Source organism: Panthera onca, chromosome B1, assembly GCF_046562875.1.
Source record: "Panthera onca isolate mPanOnc1 chromosome B1, mPanOnc1 haplotype 2, whole genome shotgun sequence".
NCBI lineage: Eukaryota > Metazoa > Chordata > Mammalia > Carnivora > Felidae > Panthera > Panthera onca.
The window spans coordinates 33,129,487-33,155,719 of NC_138342.1; the positions used below are offsets into that span (position 1 = coordinate 33,129,487).

At 38.4% G+C, this 26,233-nt stretch overlaps 1 protein-coding gene and 1 non-coding gene across 2 annotated transcripts in view; both read left to right on the forward strand.

Annotated features, from left to right (window-relative positions):
- The window catches only part of UBE2K (ubiquitin conjugating enzyme E2 K), a 73,256-nt gene that overhangs the window by 9,348 nt on the left and 37,675 nt on the right, over nt 1-26,233 (forward strand). The window lies entirely within an intron of this gene.
- LOC132693370 (U12 minor spliceosomal RNA) lies at nt 5,364-5,518 on the forward strand. The gene has a single exon (XR_009616764.1). It is a non-coding gene; the product is annotated as a U12 minor spliceosomal RNA (small nuclear RNA).

Sequence of the window (26,233 nt, forward strand, 5' to 3'; positions counted from 1 at the left end):
ATTTGCAGAAATTCTTTATGTATTTATATGTATTTATATGTATTTACATTATGTGACTTTTTTTAACTTTTGTGCTCTTTTTTTTTAAATTGTGGTATGCTATACATGTAAAACTTAAACATCTTGTATATTTTTAAGTGTACAGTTTTAATGGCATTCGTTAACATTGTACAACCGTTACTACCATCCATTTCCAGAACTCATTTCATCTTGTAAAACTGTGAAATTCCCACCAAAAACTCTTTACTTCTTTTGTTGCCCAGTCCTGGAATTCATCACTGTACTTTTTGTCTATGAATTTGACTATTACATGTTATTTGTCCTTTTATGACTGTCTTATTTTGCTTAACTTTGTCATATTATCTAACTGAAGTTTAATTTTTAAGTAGTCACATTTTTTGGGCGGTACCTCTGCCTCAGTTGAGTGTGCAACTCGATCTTGGGTGAGTTCAAGCCCCACATTGGGGGTAGAATTTACTTGAAAGAAAGCAAGAAGTCACATTTTTCTATCTTTTCCTATATGGTATGCTTTTTGTATTTTGTTTAAGAAATCTTTTCCTACTTTGATTATTGTAAAGATATTCTATGCTTGGTTATAGGAACAAATCAAATATAGGTTATATTCCCTAACTTTTTTTTTTTTTTTTTTTAACGTTTATTTATTTGTGAGAGACAGAAACAGAGCACAAGCAGGGGAGGAGCAGAGAGAGAGAGAGAGAGAGAGAGAGAGAGACAGACAGACAGAATCTGAAGTAAGCTCCAGACTCCCAGCTGTCAGCACAGAGTCTGACGTGGGGCTTGAACCCACGAACCGCGAGATAATGACCTGATCTGAAGTCAGATGTTTAACTGACTGAGGCACACAGGTGTCTCCCCACCCCCCCACCCCCGGTTTTTTTTTGTTTTTTGGGTTTTTTTTTTTTTGGTATTCCTTAACTTCTGCGTTCAGGCTTTTATCCTGACCATATCATATGGAAACTACTTCAGGCATTACCAGTATCTTCCGATACATCAGACTAACTTCTCAGCGGTCCATTTTGTATACCTTTCACTTCCATTTCTGTATCAGAACTTGCCTCTCTTGGTTACTCTGATCCTGCTTTTCTGGTTTTCCTTGAATACTATCGTTTATTTTTTGTTTTTGAGAGATCATACATGCACTCGAGCAAGGGAAGGGGACAGAGGAGCAGAGGGGGAAAAAGAATCTTAAGCAGGCTCCCTGCCTAGTACAGAGCCCGACTCAGGGCTTGATCTCATGACCATTAGGTCATGACCTGAGCTGAAATCATGAGTTGGACACTTATCCAACTGAGTCACTCAGGGGCCCCTGTGTCACTACTCTTGGTAAGTTGATTTCTTCTCCCATTCTCCATTTATCTTTTAAATCTTTGTTTCCTCTTTTACATTCCTTTTAAACACTCTAGGTCAGGTTTGCAAAGCTCAGATGGGCTATTTATAGTAAAACTGTTTGCTTATTTACACTTACTTCTCTGCAACCTCTGTTCAACCCTCCTAGTGCCACGCCACAGAATTTAATTTTTAAAATATGATCTTGTCATTTTCCTTTAGGTTTTCTACTGCCCATTGTACAGTCAAAACTTGCATACTTTTGTTCTAGTCTATCTTTCCTGACCTATATCCTGTCAAGTCTCAACACAGTTGCATGCCTACATGTACCTCACTCTCTCAGACCTTCAGCTACACTAAATTGCATACTGTTTAGTGCTGTGTCTGCCTGGGATAAGCTCTTACCTCCTCCTTTGCCTTTTGAAATTTACTTACCCTAAGATGCCTTTCCTCATAAATCTCTCATGAAAACACAGTTTACTTTTGTTCTCCAGTGTCACTTAGTCAGGATTTTGTTAGAGCAGTTACTGTGTTGGTAACTGTACATATGTGTTTCTGCTCCTACTCGATATCATTGAGCTCCTTGAGATACTTACTCATCTTTATTTCTTCACCTTGTATAGTGCCTGGAATGTAGTGTGGGCTTAGTAACATTTAAAATAAGCCACGGTGCTTGGATGGCTCAGTCAGTTGAGTGTTCAACTCAACTCAGGCCATGATCTTACGGGTCTTGAGTTCTAGCCCCACCTTAGGCTTTGTGCTGGCAGCATGGAGCCTGCTTGGATTCTCTGTCTCCCTCTCTCTCTGCCCCTCCCCTGCTCATGCTTACTCTTTCAAAAATAAACATTAAAAAAACATTTTAAGCCAAAAAAAACTTTGATAGGCACCTAATATTTTTTTGGAGCTGCTGTCCAAAGTGCAAAACCTTTGCATAGGTTTAGGGCAGGCCTGTTAACTCGGTTAATTATTTTCAGCCTTTTTGCAATTACATATTTTTCTAGTGATTACAAATGCAGGACTGGTATATGTAACCTTCTCTCAAGTGACTGGGTATTTTTAGGTTTCTTTGTTTTGTGTGGACTCTCCTATTTGGGATTGGCATACTCAAGTGTAGATTTCTGATACTATTGCTTTTCAGCAGTGATAATACATTTTGTGCTTCATTTTTCTTAAATCATTTTGTAGTAGTTCCTTTTTTCTTTAAATATATAGAATATACTGAAGTTTATGCATCTGTTGAACATTTGGTTATTTTCCAGCTTTTGCTGGTGTACATGGGTAAGAATTTTGGGTGTGTATCTTAGAGTCATTGGGTGTTTGAATGAGATATTAGGTGGTTAGATGTGTCAGACATTGTATCTATAGGCTTGCTCATACTTTGGCTATATCCTTAGGTGTTTACTTAGGTGCTTTATCTCTATCTGCTGGCTCTTAGGAACTGTGAGTGTGAGTCATTGAAGGCAGAGACGTATCGTACATTTTCAGTTCTCCATTGTTTAGCACACAGCCAGGTAAGCAGGAAGCACTTGTTTTCCCACATGAGTTTAAGGACTTTTTTAAGTGCCAGGGAGCTCATCCCCAATCACTGTAAAAGTAATACTGCTTATTCTGCTTCTGAGACTAGGGACTATAGTATATTGATAAAGGTGGCCTCTAGACCAAGTTGGGTTTCTGTTTAAGTGTTGATAATGTAGTCAGGTTGTGATTTGGGGTAATAGTCAAAGCCAAAAACTGGGAAATAAGATGGTCGAAAGGCAATCTATTTTTGTTTTATTCTGTAGTTTTCCCTGTTAAAGATTTCAAGGAGCATCTATTCAATATTATATATGACATCATCTGTATCAGTGTGGGTTAACTCTTAAGTTTACATTTTCTCCACTTATTCAACAAATATTTATTGAATGCCACCTATGTTTGTTAGTAAGATATAGTCTATGCTATTATGGACTAAATTATGGTCTAGTAAGGCAGTGACACATTGACAATTGTATGTATGTTTGTTGAGTTTAAATAAGGAGAACTGTGGGGGTGAGGTAACCTAACCTCAGGGAAAGAGTTCCTTGGGAATAACCCTTAAACTGAAACTTGGGAGGATAAATTGGAATTAACTTAGTCATACATTAGGATCATCAATTCTTATATGCCTATAGAAAGCACTAATAATCATTATACAGTCAAGAATGTAGAACCATTTAATTACTTTTCCCTTTTAAATAGCCAATTTTTGTGAATACAAAAGTAACACATACTTGCTTATTGAATTTTGGAAAATACATAGAACTATAATAAAGTAAAAATTATGTGTAATCCTACCCCTGGGGATAATCCTTTTCTTATGTTTTTGTTTTGTTTGTGATATATTTTAGATATACAGAGAAACATCTTAATTTTGGTTATTTCCTTCCATTGGTTTTTAATGTGTGTTCATATATACACGTATTTAGAAGTTGTTTTTTGTTTTTTAAGCGAGACTTTTTTTTAAATGTTTATTTTTTTTTAAATTCTTTTATTATTTATTTTTGAGAGAGACAGGGTGTGAGCAGGGGAGGGGCAGAGAGAGATGGGGAGACACAAAACCGGAAGTAGCTCCAGGCTCCGAGCTGTCAGCACAGAGCCCAACACGGGGCTTGAACTCCCAAACCATGAGATCATGACCCGAGCTGGCTGAGCCACCCAGGTGCCCCTAATGTTTATTTTTGGGAGAGAGACTGAGACTGAGACTGAGCATGAGCGGGGGAGGGGCAGAGAGAGAGGGAGACACAAAATCCAAAGCAGGCTTCAGGCTCTTCTGCTGTCAGCATGACGTGGGGCTCAAACCTGTGGACCGTGAGATCATGTCCTGAGCTAAAGTTGGATGCTTAACCGACTGAGCCACCCAGGCACCCCCATATTTAGAAGCTTTTAAAAGACCTTTGAATATAATTCGAATTTGACTTGCATCCCACATTTGTAATTTTTAATGTCTTTTAGTCATTTGAAGCTGTCTTTCTCTACTAGAGTCCCTACTCTTGAGAAGCTCTAAAGTAAGCATCATGGCTCCTCTTTGTATCATCAGTATCAACACGTCTTTAATTTAACAAATATTTGAAGGCTTCCTTTATGCTAGGTATTGCTGTGTGCTGAGAATATAGTGATGAGTGGGGCAAGGTAAGACAGACAAGTGATAAAAGTGCGGAGAAATATGTTGTATAGATGAAATTAATTAGTTGGGGTTTTTTTTAATGTGTATTTTGAGAGAGAGCATGCGTGCTCGCAGGTGGTGTGCGCACTCGCAGGTGTGCGCACAGGTGTGAGGGGGCAGAGTGAGGGAGACATTGAATCCCAAGCAGGCTCCATTCTGTCAGCGCAGTGAGATCATGACCTTAGCCTAAATCAAGAGTCAGATGCTTAATCGACTGAGCCATCCAGGAGCCCCTAACTGGTTGTTTTTGATTGTATGTTTAGAAAAGGCCTTTTCTAAGACTTTAGACTTAAATTGAGATCTTTTTTTTTTTTTTTTTTTTTTTTTTAACATTTTTTTTTATTTATTTTTGGGACAGAGAGAGACAGAGCATGAATGGGGGAGGGGCAGAGAGAGAGGGAGACACAGAATCGGAAACAGGCTCCAGGCTCCGAGCCATCAGCCCAGAGCCTGACGCGGGGCTCGAACTCACGGACCGCGAGATCGTGACCTGGCTGAAGTCGGCCGCTTAACCGACTGCGCCACCCAGGCGCCCCTTAAATTGAGATCTTAATGATAAAGCTTGTTTCTAGGGGAAGAAAATTCCAGATCAGAGGAAATAGTTAATACAAAACCCATAAAGTAGGAATGAATTTGATATGTTTAAGCAAGCAAAAGGAGGTTATTGTAGCTGGAGTACTGTAGGTAAGAGGCAGAGAATGACGTAGGCAGGAGCCAGATGACATAAAACTTCTAGGCCCAAAGTAACGAGTTTGTATTTTAAGTGACTCTAAGAGCCATTTGAGGATTTAAAGAAAGAAAAGAACAAAATTTTTGTTTTTAAAAGACCACTTTGATGCCTTAAACTTCTGAGTAAGAAAAAATAACGATTTGGGTGATGCCTGAATCCTCACTGCTAATGTGAGATGAGATGAATTTCTGAGTGGGTAAAGGTTTCCCCTAAGGTGACCTGCCTGTTTTGTGGGATCCTTGGGAGTCAGGATCTGCCTGTCCCCCCTTTAAAAAAAAAAAAAGACCACTTTCGCTGCTGTGTGGAGAATGTATTAACCAAAGATGTAAGGAAGAAGGAGTTAGGGGTTGAGTTTGGCTTGATATAACCAAAGAAATGGTAGTAGTGGGTTAAACAATAGGTAAAGTCAAGAGAGAAGTATCCTAGAGTTTCGTGGTTAGAGGTTTTAAGGTGTTAATAGACTACTAACTTTGAATTTACCAGTAGGAGTTTGACCCTTGTCCTTAAACTCTTCAAAATGCCTGGCAGAGGTTCAGACAACATTTCTGAATTTGCAGAAAGGGAAACGCATTACCTACATGTCCAGCTGAGTTCACCCCTTTTTTTTTTTTTTTCAACGTTTTTTATTTATTTTTGGGACAGAGAGAGACAGAGCATGAACGGGGGAGGGGCAGAGAGAGAGGGAGACACAGAATCGGAAACAGGCTCCAGGCTCCGAGCCATCAGCCCAGAGCCTGACGCGGGGCTCGAACTCACGGACCGCGAGATCGTGACCTGGCTGAAGTCGGACGCTTAACCGACTGCGCCACCCAGGCGCCCCTGAGTTCACCCTTTTTAAAGAGCTTTCTGAGAAATCCCATTCAGTGACTTCTGTTTTTATTTATTTTTTATCCAGGATTGTGTCATAATTTCTTGGTTTAAGGAAGACTAGGAAATGTTTTTAGCGGAGCACATTGCTCCCCAGTTAAAATCAGTGTTTCATTAGTAAGGAAAAAGAAAAGAAAATTGGTTAGGCATTTTGTCATGTGGGGGTGGGGAATGGCAGGAATGAACTTAGGAAGATTATTTGGGAAGCCTTTCTAGATAGCGTAGGCAAGAGATGATTGTAGCTTGGGGTTATGATAGAATAGGAGGCTGAAGAGAAGTATTTGGAATATGTTTTAAAGGTAGGGTCACAAGAGCTTGCTGATGTTACAGATGAAAAGTGAAGAAATGAGAAAAACACCTAGACTTTTGTCTTTAGCAACCAGACAGATGCTGCTGCTAATTTCTGAGATGGGAAAGAGTGGGAGGAGCACATTGAAATTGTCTGGGAAGATTAAGATTTTTGCTTTGTTCTTGTTAAGTTAAAGCTTAGACTGGATGACTTAAGTCTAGGAGAATTTAGTTAGAAAAGGAGGGAGTCTAGGACAAAGTCTTGGTTTTTGTCATGGACCCCTAGCATCTTTTGAAGTTGAGCCTAGAAGAAACAACAAAAGATAAGAACAGTGAACTATTAGTGATATATTAGGAAAACCAGGGAGTGTGGTATCATTGAAACCAAGAGAAGACAGAATTCCGAGTGTGGTCAACTTTATTATGGTGCTGAGTGGGAGAAATGACATTGAATTTGAGATGCAGTGATTATTGATGACCTTGACTGGAATATTTTCATTGGAATGCTGAAGACGGAGTTATGATTGGAGAGAGTTAGTAAAAGAAAATGAGATAAGGAACTGACACCTTAGAAAGCTAAAGCAACTTTTTTAAGGCTTTGCTTTGACAGGAGCAGAGAAGAGGGGGAGCTGCAGAAGAATATGACTTCAGAGATCTTTCTCAAAAATAAAGAAGCATTTAAAAAAAATAGAGAGAGAGACACAGAGCGAGAGTGGGGGAGGGGCAGAGAGAGGGAGACACATAATCCAAATCAGGCTCTAGGCTCTGAGCTGTCAGCACAGAGCCCGATGTGGGGCTCGAACCCACGAACTGTGAGATCATGACCTGAGCTGAAGTCAGACGCTTAACCGACTGAGCCATCCAGACGCCCCAGCTTCAGAGATCTTTAAAAAAAATTCTGAGGGGCACCTGGGTGGCTCAGTCGGTTAGTCCTGCAACTAACTCTTCATTTCTGCTCAGGTCATGATCTCACGGTTCATGGGTTCGAGCCCTGCATTGGGCTCTGCACTGACAGTTCAGAGCCTGCTTAGGATCCTCTCTGCCCCTCCCTGCTTGTGCTTTCTGTCTCTCAAAATAAATAAACTTAGGGATGCCTGGGTGGCTCAGGCGGTTAAGCGTTCGACTTCAGCTCACATCATGATCTTACTGTACATGAGTTCGAGCCCTGCCTCGGGCTCTGTGCTGTCAGTTCAGAGCCTGGAGCCTGCTTCGGATTCTGTGTCTCCCTCTCTCTCTACCCCTCCCCCACTCACGTTCTATTTATATCAAAAAATGAATAAATGTTAAAAAAATTTAAAAATAATAAACTTAAAAATTGATATTGATTATATTTATGTGTTGATGGATGGGAGAAATTGATTATGCTAGAGAAAGGAGGAGTAATTGAATGTGTAACGTTCTTGAGAAGAACGGAGGGGTGGTATCACTAGCATAAATGGAGGAGCAAAGACACTTAGGGCAAATGTTAAGTTTTCATTTGGGATTTGTGGTCTTCACTTGAACATGAGACCAATTAATGATGGTTGTGTGTTATTGTCCCCAACCCCAGCAGTGCTGCTTCAGGCAGACACAGAAAGGATTTTTGTTTTTTGTTTTCAAGTTAATTGGGGAATAAGTTTAACTAGCAGTGGGGCTTTGCCTTATGAGTACCTCGAAGGAACAAAAGCACCAAGGTTTGCAAGGGAGTGATTGATAATGAGGGAGAGTGGTGATGTTCGATTAAGCCAGCTAGTAGCTGGGTTTGGAGTACTAAAGTGAACTTGATTTCAAGAATTTCGGAATCTGAGAAACTTGAAATGGATTTCAGAGAAGGTGCAATTTTGGTGATGACAAAATCGAGTGTATGGCCATGGGTTTAAGATCTTATGGTCTGTAAATATCAGAAGCACAGTCTTTGTTTCTTTGTTGTTTTTTGAGAATTTAGAAATGTACAAAGATGACACATGTAAGCAACAATCTCATCAGTCACAGATATCTGTTGCTATTACCATCCTTTTTTTCTTTATACCAAATCAATGTCTTGGTTACATACCAAGTATTGTTTTGTACTTTTTTCTCTTAATATATCTTGTATTTTCTGTGTGACATTATTCTTTTAAAACGTTTACTGTTTAGGGGTGCCTGACTGGCTCAGTTGGTGGAGTATGTGACTCTTGATCTCGGGTTGTGAGTTTGAGCCCAAATTTGGGTGCAGAGATTACTTAAAAATAAGATCTTTACCTGGATAGCTCAGTGGGTTAAGTGTCCAATTCTTGATTTCAGCTTAGGTCATGATCTCATGGTTTGTGAGTTTGAGCCCCATGTTGGGCTCTGTGCTGATGGTGCAGAGCTTGGTTGGGATCCTCTGTCCTCTCTCTGCCTCTCCCCTGCTCATTCTCTTTCTCTAAAAAATAAACTTTTTAAAAAGTTTAAAAAAAAAAATAGGGGTGCCTGGGTGGCTCAGTTGGTTAAGCATCGGACTTTGGCTCAGGTCACGATGTCACAGTTGGTGAGTTCCAGTCTTGTGTCAGGTTCTGTGCTGACTTGTGTCAGGCTCAGAGCCTGGAGCTTGCTTTGAATTCTGTGTCTCCCTCTCTCTCTGCCCTCCCCTGCTCACACTGTCTGTCTCTCTCAAAAAAAAGCCATTAAAAATTTAAGTAAAAAGGGGCGCCTGGGTGGCGCAGTCGGTTAAGCGTCCGACTTCAGCCAGGTCACGATCTTGCGGTCCGTGAGTTCGAGCCCCGCGTCAGGCTCTGGGCTGATGGCTCGGAGCCTGGAGCCTGTTTCCGATTCTGTGTCTCCCTCTCTCTCTGCCCCTCCCCCATTCATGCTCTGTCTCTCTCTGTCCCAAAAATAAATTAAAAAAAAAAAAAAAAAAACGTTGAAAAAAAAAATTTAAGTAAAAATAAATAAAATCTTTAAAACAAAATGTTTACTGTTTAAATATTAAATAGTATTAAATATTAATAGTAAGTTACATATTTAATATTTGGTATTGCCTGACTAAACCATCCTTTTTTTTATTATTATTTTTTTTAAGTTTTATTTAAGTAATCTTTACACCCAACATGGGGCTCGAACTCCCAACCCCAAGATCAGGAGTTCTATGCTCTTCCCACAGAGCCAGCCAGGTGCCCCTAAACCATTCTTTTGTTGAACATTTAAAAGTTATTTTTTCCACTGTGTGTGTGTAGAGAGAGAAAATGGAATATCTTTACATAATTTTTATATGAGTTTATTTTCCTAAGATAGATTTCCTGGAAAAAAGTTACTGGGTCATAGTGTCTGAACTTTTCATATGCTTATGACCAAAGTGCTTCCCAGAAAGTTTGTTGTCAATTTCTGTAGTACTGGCACTGCATGAGGCAGCCCATTTCATCATATTCTCACCATTAATACAATCTTTTTTTAAAGTCAAATAGAAAAATCAATTGTCCAATTTTATTTTTTTATTTAACTTTTTATTAAGAAAACTTTTGGGGCACTTGGGTGGCTCAGTTAGTTGAGTCTGGCTTTAGCTTAGGTCCTGATCTCGCAATTGTAGGTTCAAGCCCCACATCAGGCTCTGTGCTGACAGCTCCGAGCCTGGAGCCTGGCTTCAGATTCTGTGTTTGTCTCTCTCTCTGCCCTACCCCCGTTGTGCTGTCTCAAAAATAAGTATTTTAAAAAATTTAAAAAATTTTTTCAAGTGGAAATTTGAAATATACTTACATTCTCACTACCTAGGTTGAACAATTGTTAATGTTGCTGTTATGAAGATAATTCACTACCAAAATCTTGAGCATATATCTCCTAAAAATAACATTCTTTTACGTAACCATGGTATCATTATCCTACCTAAGAAAATGTTAATTCCTTGATATCTAATATTCATATTACCTCAGGTAACTAAAAAATGTTTCATAGTTTTTTGGGGGGCGGAACAGGATCCACTTACAATTTACAAATTGCATATAGATGTAATTTTTAGTCTTTTAAAATTTACACTGGTTCTCCCCATACACCCTTCTTTTTTTTTCCTCTTTTTGACACTGAAAATCCTGGAGATTTCCTTATGGTGGTGCTTTTTATATTTCTTATAAACTGGGAGTTTATGTGTAAAGCTTTGACTAGGTTCAGTTAGACATTTTTGACAAGTATAGTATATAGTTCATACTGAGTCAGTTTAATAGATCTGTAATAATATCAGGTTGTTTAGTGATGCTAGGTCAGTTGGATCTTGCCCGAGTCAGTTATTTCATTGGGGGTTGCAGAAATTTGGTTTTCCTAATTACCAATTTTACATTTGTATAGCTAATTATATATATATGTATATATATATATATATATAATACGTCTATATATTATATATACGTATATGCACACACAGTATTCTTTTAGAAATGAGTTTTCTGTCACCAACTGGAATGAAAATTATTATTAAAGATTTGGTATAATAGTCATCTCCACTGGCAATAAATGGTTTTCCCCTTTTTCTTTCTCTTTCTTTCTTTCTTTCTTTCTTTCTTTCTTTCTTTCTTTCTAAGTTCATTTATTTTGAGAGCTAGAGAGAGAGTGTGAGCAGGGGAGGGGCAGAGAGGGAGAGAGAGAGAATCTCAAGCAGGCTTGGCACTGTCAGGGCAGAGTCTGACTCAGGGCTCTAACAAACTGTGAGATCATCACCTGACCCCAAATCAAGAGGCGTTTAACCAACTGAGCCACCTAGGTGTCCCATCCTCTTTCTCTTTCTTTCTTATCAGTGTGTGGATGTCTTAGTCCACCTGTGTTACCATAACAAAATGTCATAGACTGGATGGCATAAACAAAAATTAATTTTCTGACAATTTTATTAGAGTTGGAGACTTCCAAGTCACAGCTTCAAAAGCAATTTGAGATTTGTTTCAGTTGTTTGAAATTTTTGTGGTTAAAATAACATTTATGCAAAATAAATTCATGTTGAATTTTATGAAAGTGTTTGTGTTTAGGGGTGCCTGGGTGGCTCAGGGTGTCCAACTCTTGATTTCAGCTCATGTCATGATCTCACAGTTCCTGTGATTGAGCCCCACCTTGGCTCTGTGCTGACAGTGTGGCACCTGCGTGGGATTCTTTCTTTCCCTCTTCGCCCCACCCCTGCTTGGTGCACAGGCACTCTCTCTCAAAGTAAATAAACTTTAAAAAAAAGTGTTTAGATGGAAGGATTACTCTAAGTGGTAGAAGTAATAGTATAGTTTGTCTTTCCCTTTTTTAAGAAAACTAATTTTGTCTCAATTTTAGATACATATTCTTTGTCAAAGTAAAGGCTGTATTTGTCAGATTAAGGCATTTCCAGATACCTTTTTGATAAAAGTTTTCATGGAGTGAAGTCATTCTTGAATTCTTAGAATAAATCCCTCTTGGTCATAGTGAATAGTACTTTACATTTGTAATGGTATATTAACCAAGATTTTACTCAGAGTTGTATATCTTTTCGGTGAGACTTGCCTGTATTTGTTCAGAATTGTCCTGATTAAGTTTGGGGGCATCAAGCCATATTTATTTTACAAAATGTGTTTATGATTGTTCTATCCATTTCATTGTTTTGAAACCATATGGGATTATTCTTTGTAAATTGGGGTGGATGTGTGTTTGAGAACCAGGTGGCTTTTTAGAGTGGTTGCTGAAAGGCATATTTTTTTGTGAATTTTTCTTTTTCTGTGTTAATATTTTGTTCACATTCAAAATGTTTGTCAGTTTAGGTGTCTTTTAAAAAAACCTTTTCCGTAATACATCTCATTATTTATGATGTTATTAATGTGTAAGTAAACTGAGGGCGTGGTTTGCCTCAGTTTTTAGTTTCTTTTCTTTTTCCTGCCTTTAGTTTACTTATTCTTTGTCTTAACAGTTGAGCCTGTGACTTTTCAATTTTATTTTAGTTCCATGTTTCTCTTCCTTTTTGTTTCAGGTTTTTTTGTTTGTTTGTTTTTTACTTATTTATTTTTAGAGAGAGAGAATCTTAAGCCTCCATGCTCAGTGTGGAGTCCAAAGCAGGGTTCGATCCTACCATCCTGGGATCATGACCTGAGCCGAAATCAAGAGTGGATGCTCAACTGATTGAGACACCCAGGCACCACATGTTTGAGATCTTTAGTTTTGTTAGTTTTTCTTTTTTGCTGTCAGTACGTTTTATCATTTAAAGTTCCTTTGGCTTTGGGGCACCTGGGTGGCTCAGTCAGTTAAGCGTCCAACTTCGGCTCAGGTCATGATCTCACGGTTTGTGGGTTCGAGCCCTGCATCGGGCTCTGTGCTGACAGCTCGGATCCTGGAGCCTGCTTTTGATTCTGTGTCTCCCTCTGTCTGCCCCTCCCCTACTCACGCTGTCTCTCAAAAATAAATAAATGTAAAAAAAAAAAAAAAAAAAAATTAAAGTTCTTTTGGCTTTTTTTTCTTAAAGCTTCTGTATTTTGAGAGAGAGAAAATCCCAAGCAGGCTCCACACTGTCAAGAGTTGGGTGCTTAACAGACTGAGCCACCCAGGTGTCCCTTAAAGTTCCTTTTTGACTTTTCTTAATGATACAGGAATTTGGGTGATTAAAAAAAAAAAAAGTTGTTTTAAATTAAGGATATAGTGTCATTGTGAAAAATTTTTTAGTACAGAAATAATACAGAGTAAAATTTTTTGATACTTACCCTTTCCTTCCTCCCCTGAGTCCTCATCTTCTCTTTCAGAGGGAACTTTCAACAATTTTTTTCTATGCATTTATATATTTAGTAAATACAGGAACTCTCAGTTTATGAATTTCCATAAATAACAAGGGTATAGCCACACTAAAAGCATTTTAGCTCTGTGTGTGATGATAGTTGTTGTAAAGGAAAGCTTGTGCAGTATCCCAAGATTTAAGAAGAGCAACTTTTTTCAAAGTTTTATTTAAGTAATCTCTATACCCTATGTGGGGCTTGAACTCAGTGACCCCAAGATCAGGAGTTGCATGCTTTCCAACTGAGCCAGCCAGGCGCCCCCAGAGTATTTTCGTTGCTCTGGAAATCCTGTGTCATCCTGTCCATCTCCCCACCACCACCACCACTGCTGACCTTTCTGCTATCTCCATAGTTTTTTTTTTCCAGAATGGCCTATAATTGGAATTGCACAATATGTAGCCTTTTCAGATTGGCTGCTTTCACTTAATAATAGGCAGTTAAGCTTCCTCTGTATCTCTTCATGGCTTGATAGCTGTTTCTTTTTATTGCTGAATAATATTCCATTGTCTGGATTTACCACAGTTTATTCATCTACAAGTATGTCTTGGTTGCCTCCAAGTTTTGGCAATCATGAATAAAGCTGCAATAAACATCCACATACAGGTTTTTGTGTGGACATAAGTTTTCAACTCCTTTTGGGTAAATAACCAGGGAGTATGATTGTTGTATTATATGGTAAGAGTATGTTTAGTTTCTTGAGGAACTAACATTGTGTCTTCCAGAGTCACTGTATAATTTTGTATTCCCACCAGCAATGATTAAGAGTTTCTGCTGCTCCACAGTTTGCCAGCATTTGGTCCAGATTTTGGCTGTTCTATTAGGTGTGTAGCGGTATCTCATTTTTTCTTTATATTTGTTTTGAGAGAGAGCTCGGGCAAGCGGAGTGGCAGGGGGAGAATCTGTAGCAGGCTCAGTTCTGTGAGCATAGAGCCCAGTGTGGGGCTAGATCCCATGAACCATGAGATCATGACTGGAGACAAAATCAAGAAATCGAGTCAGATGCTTAACCCACTAGGCCACCCAGGTGCCTCATTATCTCATTGTTTTAATTTGCATTTCCCCCATGACATATGAAGTGGACCATCTTTTCATATGCTTATTTGCCATCTGTGTATCTTGCTTGGTGTGGTGTATGTTAAGGTCTTAGCTCATTTTTTAATTGTGTTGTTTGTGATTGTTGAGTTTTTACGAGTTTGTTGTGTATTTTGGGTAACAGTCCTTTATCATATGCATCTTTTGCAGATACTTTCTCCCAGTCCCTTTTTCCTTCATTCTCTTGAGATTATCTTTTGCAGATCAGTTTATTTTTAAGAAGTCCTACTTATCAATTATTTCTCTTATGGATTGTAGCTTTGATGTTAATATGTAAAAAGTCATAGCCATACCAAGTTTAATCTAGATTTCCCCATGTTATTTTCTAGTAGTTTTACACTTTTGTATTTTACATTTAGGTCTGTGATCCATTTTGAGTTAATTTTCTTTTTTTTTTTTTTTAAGTTTATTTATTTATTTTGAGAGAGAAAGAAGCCAAGCAGGGGAGGGGCAGAGAGGGAGAGAGAGGATCCCAAGCAGGCTCTGCACTGTCACCACAGAGCCCAATGTGGGGCTCGAACTCACGAACCATGAGATCATGACCTGAGCTGAAATCAAGTGAGACACTTAACTGAGCCACCCAGGCACCCAGACCAATACCATGTCTTGATTACTGTAGCTTTATGCTAAGTCTTGAAGTTGGGTATTATCAGTCCTCTGTTTTTTTAGTTCTTTGATACCATTCATCAGAACTTGATGGTTTTCCTCATAGTTTTTGTTTTGTTTTGTTTTAATGTTTATTTTTAGAGACAGAGAGACAGCACAAGCAGGGAAGGGGCAGAGACAGAGGGAGACACAGAATCCATGAAGCAGGCTCCATCCAGTCTCTGAGGTGTCAGCACAGAGCCCGACAGGCTTGAACTCACAGTACGATCATGACCTGAGCCAAAGTGGGATGCTCAACCAACGGAGCCACCCAGGCGCTCCACCTCATATAGTTCTTTTACATATTTTGTTAGATTTATACTTCAGTATTTTAGGTTTTTTGGTGCTAATGTTAAGTGGTATTGTGTTTTTAATTTCAGATTCCACTTGCTCATTGCTGATATATAGGAAAGTGATGGACTTTTGTATATTAATCTTATGTCCTTTAACCTTGCTATAATTGCTTACTAGTTCTAGGAATTACTTTTGTCATTTCTTTCAGATTTTCTACATAGATGGTCATGTCATTTGTGAACAAAGACAGTTTTATTTTCTCCTTCCTAATTTGTATGGCTTGTCTTTTTTTCTTATGGCATTAGCTAGAACTAGTATAATGTTGAAAAGGAATGGTTAGAGGGGATATCCTTGCCTTGTACCTGATCTTACTGAGAAAACTTTGAGTTTCTGGCCATTCAGTGTGATGTTAGCTGTAAGTTTTTTTGTAAATATTATTTATCAAATTGAGAAAGTTCCACTCTACTCCTAGTTTACTGAGTGTTTTTATTGTGAGTTGGTTTTGGATTTTGTGAAGTGTTTTTTTTTGCATCTGTTGATATGAGTGTGGTTTTATTACTTTAGCATATTGATGTGGTTTATTACATTAATTGACTTTTGAATGTTGAACCAGCATATATACCCAGGATAAATCCCACTTGGTCATGGTGTACAATTGACCCTTGAACAACACAGGTTTGAACCACACAGGTCCACTTTTACATGGATTTTTTTTTTTAAGTTTGTTTGTTTAGAGAAAGAGAGCATGAGCAGGGGAGGAGCAGAGAGAGAGAGTGTGTGTGAATCACAAGCAGGCTCTGCACTGTCCACGTGGAGCCCAATGTGGGGCTCAAACTTCCGAACAAATCTCAAGATCATCACCTGACCTGAGATCAAGAGTCAGACCCCTTAACTGACACTTAACACTTAACTGACTGCACCACCCAGGTGCCCCTTGACTTTTTTCTCATACGTATATGCATTCAATGTGACTCTTCCTCAAAGCACTACTTTTATCACATCCTGCAAATTTTGATAAGTTGTCTTTTTTTGTTTTCCTTTAGTTTAAAATATTTTAAAACTTAAATTAAGGTGTCTTCTTATGTGTTATTTAGAAGTATGTTGCTTGTTTATATTCAATTTTTTATTTAAATTCTAGTTAACATATAGTGTGATATTGTTGTCAGGAGTAGAATTTAGTGATTCATCATTTACATACAACACCCAGTGCTCAACACAAGTGCCCTCCTTAATACCCATCACCCATTTAGCCCATCTCCAACCCAGCCTCCCTCCATCAACCCTCAGTTCTCTATTGTAGAGAGTCTCTTATGGTTTGTTTCCCTATTTTCCCCCCTTCCCATGTGTTCCTCTGTTTTATTTCTTATATTCCACATATAAGTGAAATCATATATTTGTCTTTCTCTGCCTGACTTATTTCACTTAATATAATACACTCTTTCATCAGTGTTGTTGCAGATGGCAAGATTTCATTCTTTTTGATGGTTGAGTAATATTTCATCGTGCATATATACCACATCTTAATCCATCAGTCGACAGATACTTGGGCTCTTTCCATAGTTTGGCTATTGTTGATAATGCTGCTAAAAACATTTGGCTACAGGTATCCCTTCAAATCTGTATTTTTATATCCTTTGGGTGAATACCTAGTACTGCAGTTGCTGGATCACAAAGTTCTATTTTTAACTTTTTGAGGAACCTCCATACTGTTTTCCAGAGTGGATATACCAGTTTGCATTCCCACCAACAGTGTGAGAGAGTTCCCTTTTCTCCACATCCTCACCAGTACTTGTTGTTTCTTTTATTGTTATTTTTAGTCATTCTGACAGGTGTGAGGTGGTATCTCATCATGGTTTTGATTTGTATTTCCCTGGTGTGTGATGTTGAGCATCTTTTCATGTGTTGTTAGTCATCTGGATGTCTTTGGAAAAATGTCTGTTCATGTCTTCTGCCCATTTCTTCACTGGATTATTTGTTTTTTGGGTGTTGAGTTTGATAAGTTCTTTATAGATTTTTGAATTCTGGCCCTTTATCAGATATGTTATTTGCAGATATCTTCTCCCATTCCATAGGCTGCCTTTTAGTTTGTTGATTGTTTCTTTTGCTGTACAGAAGCTTTTTATCTTGATGAAGTCCCAGTAGTTCGTTTTTGCTTTTGTTTCCCTTGCCTCCAGCAATGTGTCTAATAGGAAGTTGCTGTGGCCAAGGTCAAAGAGGCTGCTGCCTGTGTTCTCCTCTAGGATTTTGATGGTTTCCTATCTCACATGCAGGTCTTTCATCCATTTTGAATTTATTTCTGGGTATGGTGTAAGGTAATGATCTCACAGTTCTTAGGATCAGGCCCCCCATGTTGGGCTTTGCACTTCTGTCTTATCTTTTATTGAGCATTTTATATGACTCCATAGTGGATTCATCTGTTTCTCATTATAGTTTTATTGTTATTGCCTGATGTATTTTGAAATTTGGTTCTTAATGCTCATTGACATCTTTATCATTATGCTTTTTATCCCTGGTAATCAATTCTTTCTTGCTTGCTTGCTTGCTTGCTTGCTTGCTTTCTTGCTTTCTTGCTTTCTTGCTTTCTAGCTTTCTAGCTTTCTAGCTTTCTAGCTTTATTTATTTAAGTTCTCTACACCCAACATGGGGGTCAGATTTATGACCTTGGGATCAAAAGTTGCATGCTCCTCCAGCTGAGGCCATCCAGGTGCCCCTATTCCTGGTAATTTTTCTTGCTCTGAAATCTACTTTGTCTGAAATTGAAATGACTACTCCAGCTTTCTTTTGATTACTGTTAACATAGTGTATTTTTCTCCATCCCTTTATTTTTTCCAAAATTGTGATAAAATACACTTACCATTTTATTATTCACATTGTCGTGCAACTAATCTCCAGAATCTTTTCATCTTTCAAGATTGAAACTCTCTGTCTATTAAACAATAACTCTTTATCCTCCTCTTCCCCCAGTTTCTAGCAACTGCCTTTTTACTTTTTGTATCTGTAAGGGGACTCATACAATATTGTAGTTTAGTGACTGGCTTATTTCACTTAGCGTAACATCCTTAAGGTTCATCCATGTTGTAACATGTCAGACTTCTTTACTTTTTAAGGCTGAATAATATTCTCTTATGGGTATGTACCACATTTTGTTTATTCATCTGTCAACAGACACTTGAGTTGCTTCTGCCTTTTGGGTTTATTGAATAACGCTGCCATGAAAGTGGGTGTGCAAATTATCTTGAGACCCTACTTTTTAAGCATGTACCTGGAAGTGGAATTGCTTGATCATATGGTAATTCCATTTTCAGTTTTTTGATGAACAACCATACTGTTTTCCATTGTGGCTGTGCTGTTTTACATTCCCACCAGCAGTGTACTAGGTTCTGGTTTCTCCACGTCCTTGCCAACACTTGTTATTTTCACCTTTTTTTTTTTTTTTTTTTTTTTTAATAGTAGCCATCCTTGATAGATCTGTGTGTCTCATGACTTTGATTTGCATTTCTGTAATGATGTTGAGCATCTTTTTATGTGCTTGTTGGCCATTTGTATATCTTGTGGAAAATGTCTATTTAAGAACTTTACCCATTTTTTAAAGGGTTTTTCTTTTTGTGTGTGTTAAAGTTTGTTTATTTTTTGAGAGAGGGGAAGGGGCAGAGAAGAAGAGAGAATCTTAAGCAAAGCTCCATGCTCAGCATGGAGCCCAATGTGGGGCTCAAACTCACGAACCATGAGATCAGGACCTGAGCCCAAATCAAGAGTCAGACACTTAACTGACTGAACCACCCAGGTACCCCTACCCATTTTTTAGTTGGGTTCATTTTTTGTTGATTTTAGGAGCTCTTTTATATATTCTAGATATTAATCACTTGTCATTTATATGATTCGTAAATATTTTCTTCCATTGTATAGGTTGCCTTTTGACTCTGTTGATTGTGCTCTTTGATGCACAGGAATTTTTCACTTTGATGTAGTTCCAGTTAATTTTTACTTTTGTTGCCGGTTTTGTTTGTGTCATATCCAAGAAATCATTGCCAAATCCAGTTGTCATGAAGCTTTTCTTTTATTTTTTTTTTCTTAGTTTTATAGTTTTACCATGCCTTTTACTGTTAACATGTTTTTGCCTTTATGTATAAAAATGAGTTTTGGGACATCTAGGTGGCTCAGTTCGTTAGGCCTCTGACTCTTAATTTCAACTCAGGTAATGATCTCACAGTTCTTAGGATCAAGCCCCCATGTTGGGCTCTGCACTTCTGTCTTATCTTTTATTGAGCATTTTATATGACTCCATTGTTTCTTCTCTTAGCATATTATTTGTGCTTTTTTTAAAGTTTATTTATTTAGAGAGCACACATGAGCACACAAGCGGGGGAGAGGCAGAGAGAAAATCCCAAGCAGACTCCGCACTGACAGCATGGAGCCCCATGTGGGGTTGGAACCCACAAACCGTGAGATCATGACCTGAGCCAAAGTCAGGAGTTGGAGGTTTAACCGACTGAGCCACCCAGGTGCCCCCATTTGTGCTTGCTTGCTTTCTTTCTCTTTCTGTTCGTTCGTTCGTTCTTTCTTTCTTTCTTTCTTTCTTTCTTTCTTTCGTAGTTGCCTTTGAATTTGCCATATACGCTTATAAGTGCCCTTTCACATAACACTGTACTAGTTCACAGGTAGTACAAGTACTTGGTAACAAAATCTACATTTCCTCTCTCCTGTCCATTATAACATTTGGCATTCATTTCACTTACACATAAGGTTTAATCACCAGGTACTTCGTTGTTATTGTTTTGAACATAATTGATCTGTTAGATCAATTAAGAATAAGAAAAATCAAAGATTTTATTTTACCTTTTTCCTCTAATGCTCTTCCTTTCTTTATGTAAATTCTAAGTTTCTGATGTGTTTGTTTTTCCTACTTCTTGAAGAATCTCTTTTAATATCAGTTTTTTTTTTATGTTTATTTATTTTTGAGACAGAGAGAGACAGAGCATGAACGGGGAAGGGGCAGAGAGAGAGGGAGACACAGAATCGGAAGCAGGCTCCAGGCTCTGAGCCATCAGCCCAGAGCCCGACGCGGGGCTCGAACTCACGGACCGCGAGATTGTGACCTGAGCTGAAGTCGGACGCTTAACCGACTGAGCCACCCAGGCGCCCCATGAAGAATCTCTTTTAATAGTTCTTGCAAGATAGGTCTGCTGGCAACAAATTTCCTATTTTTTTAAAAACTTTTTTAACATTTATTTATTTTTGAGAGAGAGAGAGAGACAGAGCACGAGCGGGGGAGGGGTACTGAGAGGGGAAGACACAGAATCTGAAGCAGGCTCCAGGCTCTGAGTTGTCAGCACAGAGCCTGACGCAGGGCTCAAACCCACGACAATGAGATCATGACCTGAGCCAAAGTCGAAGTCGGATGCTTAACCGACTGAGCCCCCCAGGCGCCCCTCCAATTTTTATTTGAGAAGTCTATTTATCTTTATGTCTGAAGAGTAATTTTGCAGGATATAGAATTTTACATTGGTGGGGCTTTTTGCTTTCAGCATTTTACGTTTATTTGTTTGTTTGTATGTATGTATATTTGTACCCAGTATCTTTGCTCCTTTATAGGCAAGGGGTTTGGTTGGTTGGTTGGTTGGTTGGTTTTCTGGCTCCTTTCAAGTTTTTCTCTGTTTCTGATTTTCTTCAGTTTGAACATGATATGCCTAGCTATGAATTTTGGTGGATTGATCCTCTTTTATGTGTTGTTGTTGTTTTTTAAGTTACTTATTTTGAGAGAATGTCTGTGAGCATGAGTGGGGGGGAGGGGCAGAGAATTGCAAGCAGGTTTTGTGCTGGATTTTAAGAACCTTGAGATTATGACTGAGCTGAAATCAAGAGTTGAACGCTTAACTGACTGAGCCACCAGATGCACCGGGATTGATCCTGTTTTATATTCTCTGAGTTTCTTGGATCTGTGATTTGGTGTTTGTCATTAATTTAGGGAAATTCTTAGTCACTATTGCTTCAAATATTTCTTCTTTCCCTTTCTTCTCCTTCTGGTATTCCATTACTTGTATGTTACACCTTTGAGTATTCTGTTTTGTCTTTTTCATTTGCTTTTCCTTTGCATTTCAGTTTTGAGAGTTTCTATTGACATTTCTTTTAGCTCACGGATTCATTTTTAATTTTGTTACAATTTTTTTTTTAATTTCTAGCGTGTTCTTTTGATTCTTTCTTAGAGTTTCCATCTCTCTGCTAACATTACCCATCTGATTTGGATGTCAAATTTTTCCATAATAGCACTTAGTATATTAATCACAATTTAAAATTTTTAGTCTGATTCTAGCATTTCTGCCATCAGAGTCTTTTTTTTTTTTTTTTTTAAAGTATGCCTTATAATTCTTTTCTTGAAAGCCACACATGATGTACTGGGTAAAAGGAACTGAGGTAAAGAGGCCTTTGGTGTGAGACCTTCTGTCTGTCTGACCAGGGATTAAGTCTCTGTTTGCTGATTGCTGTAGTGTAGATGTCAGAATCTAAAATCTCCTCTGATACCCTTGTTTTTGTCTCCCCTGTTGCCTTTGGGGTTCTTTAGAGACTTTTTTTTTGTTTGTTTATTTAGTTTGAGAGACAGAGAAGAGGAACAGAGAGAGGAGAGAGAATTTAAAGCAGGCTCTGCACTGTCAGCACAGAAGCCTATGTGGGTCTCAAACTCACAAACTGAGATCATGACCTGAGCTGGAACCAGAGCTGGATGCTCAACCAATTGAGCCACCCAGGCACCATCTTTAAGTAAGGTCTGAGACCTGCAGTTCTTTGAGTTATAACCCCTGTTATTGCACAGGAACCCTATTGATGTGGTGGCTGGGGGAGGGAAAGCACTTTATAGTCCTGTAATTGGGTCTCAGTCTTTTTAGCTGTGATTTTAAATGCTTCTCAGTCCCCTTCCGCCCTTAGATGTTACTGGAAGTCTGGAGGGATTTGGAATCGGATATTTTCCCTTAGCTTAGGTTGGTTAGATCTGTTAAAAAAAACTCTAGTTGGTTAGGGTCTGGTGAAAGTTTCTCTTGAGGAAAGGCCTTATTAGGCAGAATACCCTGGGTGTAGAGGCACCTGGGTGGCTCAGTTCGTTGGTCTGACTTTGCTCAGATCATGATCTCATGGTTTGTGAGCTCAAGCCCCACGTTGGGTTCTGTGCTGACAGCTCAGAGCCTGAAGCCTGCTTTAGATTCTGTGTCTCCCTCTCTCTCTCCCCTCACCCATTCACACTTTGTCTCTCCCAAAGAATACCCTGGGCTTATTTCAAAATGGCTTCTTTCCCCTTCCTCCCGCCAGAAGCATGAGGGCATTTTCTCTTATCTTCACTGTGTAAACCTGGTAGGAATCCTGGAGGTAAAAACTCAACAAAAGTGGGAAGGCTCCTTGGGAGTTTTTCACTTTAAAATTCATCCTGATTGTGTCTCTAGCAGTTTGTCAGTTACAGTTTAGGTTTTCCTACCTGAGTAATGGTTCATGCAGAGATGCTTGTGAGCTTTTGCCCTGGTAAGTTTTGAATCTTATTTTCTGTCTTCTCAGTTTTGGGGGCAGCAGTTTGCCCTGAGACTTCAATTCTCTGGTGGATTTAAGAAGAGTTGTTGGGGGCGCCTGGGTGGCTCAGTCGGTTGGGCGTTGGACTTTGGCTCAGGTCATGATCTCATGGTCCGTGAGTTCAAGCCCTGCATCGGGCTCTGGGCTGACAGCTCAGAGCCTGGAGCCTGTTTCGGATTCTGTGTCTCCCTCTCTCTCTGACCCTCCCTTGCTCATGGTCTGTCTCTGTCTCAAAAATAAATAAATGTTAAAAAAAAAAAAAAAGAGTTGTTGATTTTCAGTTCCCTTTTTTCCTTCTGTAGGTGGGAGTGATGTCTTCCAAGTTTTTACATGTTGGATTGGAAACCAGAAGTATACTCATTTATTTTTGTTTGTAGTATTCTCTATTAAATTGCACCATAATTCCTGTGGACAACCCTCAGTTAATGGATACTTAGGTTATTGTTTTTCATTATATTTAATATTTCAGTGATTACCATTATGGTTATATATTTTTTTCTACCTATAATGAAATTATTTCTTTACGCAGTTTCTAGGAGTGGTAATACTGGGTTAAAGAGTGTGACAAATTGTATGGTGTTAATCCTTCTTGTTGTATTGCCATTAAAAGGGTTTCTGAGCTTTATTGGTATCCCTTCAACTTTAACTAGTATTGGATATTAAGAATTTTGACAGTTTAGGGGCACTTGGGTGGCTCAGTTGGTTAAGCATCTGACTTTGGCTCAGGTCATGACCTGGTTCATGAGTTCAAGCCCCACATTGGGCTCTGTGCTGACAGCACAGCACCTGCTTGGATCCTCTATCTCCCTCCCTCTCTTCCCCTCCCCTGCTCGTGCATGCTCTCACTCTCAAAAATAAACATTAAAAAATTTTTTTTTAAAGAATTTTGCCAGTTTAGAAAATGAAAAATGTATAAGATTACTTTGCATGTGGATGTCCAACTGATCTAGCACTGTTTTTGTTGAAAATATTTTTTTTTCTCTATCCAGTTGCCCCTTTGTCAAAGATTAGTTGACTACATAGGTATGAGCCTTTCTGAGTTTCCTATTCTGTACCATTGGTTTGTCTTTCCTCTTACCAATACAATGTTGTTGATTTTAGTAGCTTTATAGTAACCCTATCAGAAGTGGGATTTAATCCAGCCAAAAAATGGGAAAAGGAGTGACTGTTCTCATACAAGGTAAGGTGAAGTAGTGTACAAATGTGGCTGTGGATATCACCTTTGTTTTCATATTCTGATACGATTGTAAACATTAGAAAGTTTTAATCCAGGCATGTTTTAATTCTGGGCATGTATTTCTTTTATAAATTAGAGCTTGTTTAAGCCACTTCTGGAATGTATGGAGCCCTTACTATGTGCTAGGTACTGAATTAAATTTAGCCCCTGTTCTTAAATTCTCGCTCCCAGTAAGTGACTTTTAAAAGACTATTCTTGATCAGGATGATTATGTTAGGAATCACATCCCAGACTTAATTCCTGAAGATTGTTAAATAGTTCACACTAGTAGTGTGGGAAAAGGTTAGAATTTCATTGAGGATAGAAAAATGAGACCTACACAGCTTACATTCACATAACTTTCTCTTTGAAGTGTTCTTTATATGAGGTCAGTCATTTATTTTTTCATTCTGGATTTCACCCATTCTTCCCCATTCCATCTTGTTCATTACATTATCTGTCATCCTTTATTTTACTTGTTTTATTTAAAGATTTTATTTTTAGGGACACCTGGGTGGCTCAGTAAGTAGAGCATCTGACTTCTGCAGGTCATGATCTCAGATCATGATCTCTGTCAGCACAGAGCCCGCCTCGGATCCTGTGCCCCCCTCTCGCTCTGCCCTTCCCCCATTTGTATGTGCATATGTTATCTCTCTCAAAAATAAACATTTAAAAAAAAAGATTTTCTTTTTAAGTAATCTCTATACCCAATGTGGGACTCAAACTTCTAACCCTGGCATCAGCAGTCACATGATCTACTGACTGAGCCACCTGGGTACCCCTGCCATCCTTTATTTTTACCCTCTCCCTCTCTACTATAGCTATCTCACTAGCATTTAAACTTACTATTTAATGGTTATGTTAAGAAAACTTGTCCTTCTACCCTCTTTCTCCAACTTCTGCTCTACTTCTCACTTACTCTTTATAACCAGAATTTGTTCTCTGTATGGTCTCCATTTCCTCACTTCTCATATACTACCCAATTATAGTGGATAAATTACCATTTGACTTTTGCAAGGACCATCAGTCTTTTTAACGTGTTTTGTAGAAAAAATTCTTTATGTGTTTAAAATAGTTTTCAAACAGTACCTTGGTCTCCCATTTACCCCAGATCCATAGTTCTTAGTTTTACTACGCTAAGCAAACCACTATTGCCAGTTTCTTATGTATGTTTCTGGAAGGTGTGTGTGTGTGTGTGTGTGTGTGTGTGTGTGTACACATTCAGGGCTTTCAATGTGAAGAAAATAACTATTTTGCTTATTTTTTCTTTATGCAGTCTTAAGAGTGATATTTGTAAAATCTAAAATTTCTTTGAGTAAGTGTAAAATAAAAATTCTAAATGATAAAATATTGTGTTATAGTGTAAATAAAGGTGTTTTTTTTCTTTTTGGCATATATCAGGGCATCCTGTAACTGATGGTATCTTAGAGTCAGTGAAATAAAATGTGTATATCTTGGCTCACGAGTCATTTTTCAAACCTGGCTTCACTAATTATTAGCTCTGTGACCTCCTTGTATCTCAGATTCCTTATTGGTAGATACATAAAATTGTTAATGAGGGTTAAGCGAGTTATTACATATAAGTCAAAATGCTACTTATAAGGTGTTACATAAGTATTAGCTATTATTATTACTGTGAGCAACATTAACTTACTCTCTCCTTAAACATTTTTCTTCCTTTGGTGCCAGTGATAACAGACTATCCTGATTTTTGCTGTCTTGCTCATCCTCATATCTTTAGCCCAGATCACTCCTGAACTCTAGACCTGAGTTTTCAACTATGTACTTGGCCCTTAGGATATTCAGTTCTCAACATGTCCAGAACTGAATTTTTTATTTTCCCTTTCCCCAAACTCTGACCTCCCAATTTCTTGTTTATCTTAGTTTAATTATACTATCATCTACTCAATGGAAAAAGCAAGCTGTAAGAGTGATCCTTGTTTCTTCTTTAAGAGGTTATACACTTTGTTTTAATAGCTTAGTCCTAGAACTCTTACCTCTCTTCTCTCTCTTAATTAATTTACTTCTTTTCATCTAAGTAGATTTTCTCTCTTTCTGCTTTAATCTACCTCCAGGCTTTTTTCCTTCCCTATAGTTGGTTATTCTTTAAAAGAATCAAATCTCATTGTCAGGTTACAACTTTCAGTGTTTCTCATTGTTTTTCATGACCCTGCATAATCTGGCTCCTGCCTACCTTTTTTGCTTCATTTCTGCTCCTTTATTCTGTGTATTCTAAGCACATGGGTGGCTTTTCAATTCTTAAACATGCTAGGTCCTTTTTTGCTTCTGTTTTGTACAGGGTGGACTTTCTACTTGAAATGCCATCATTG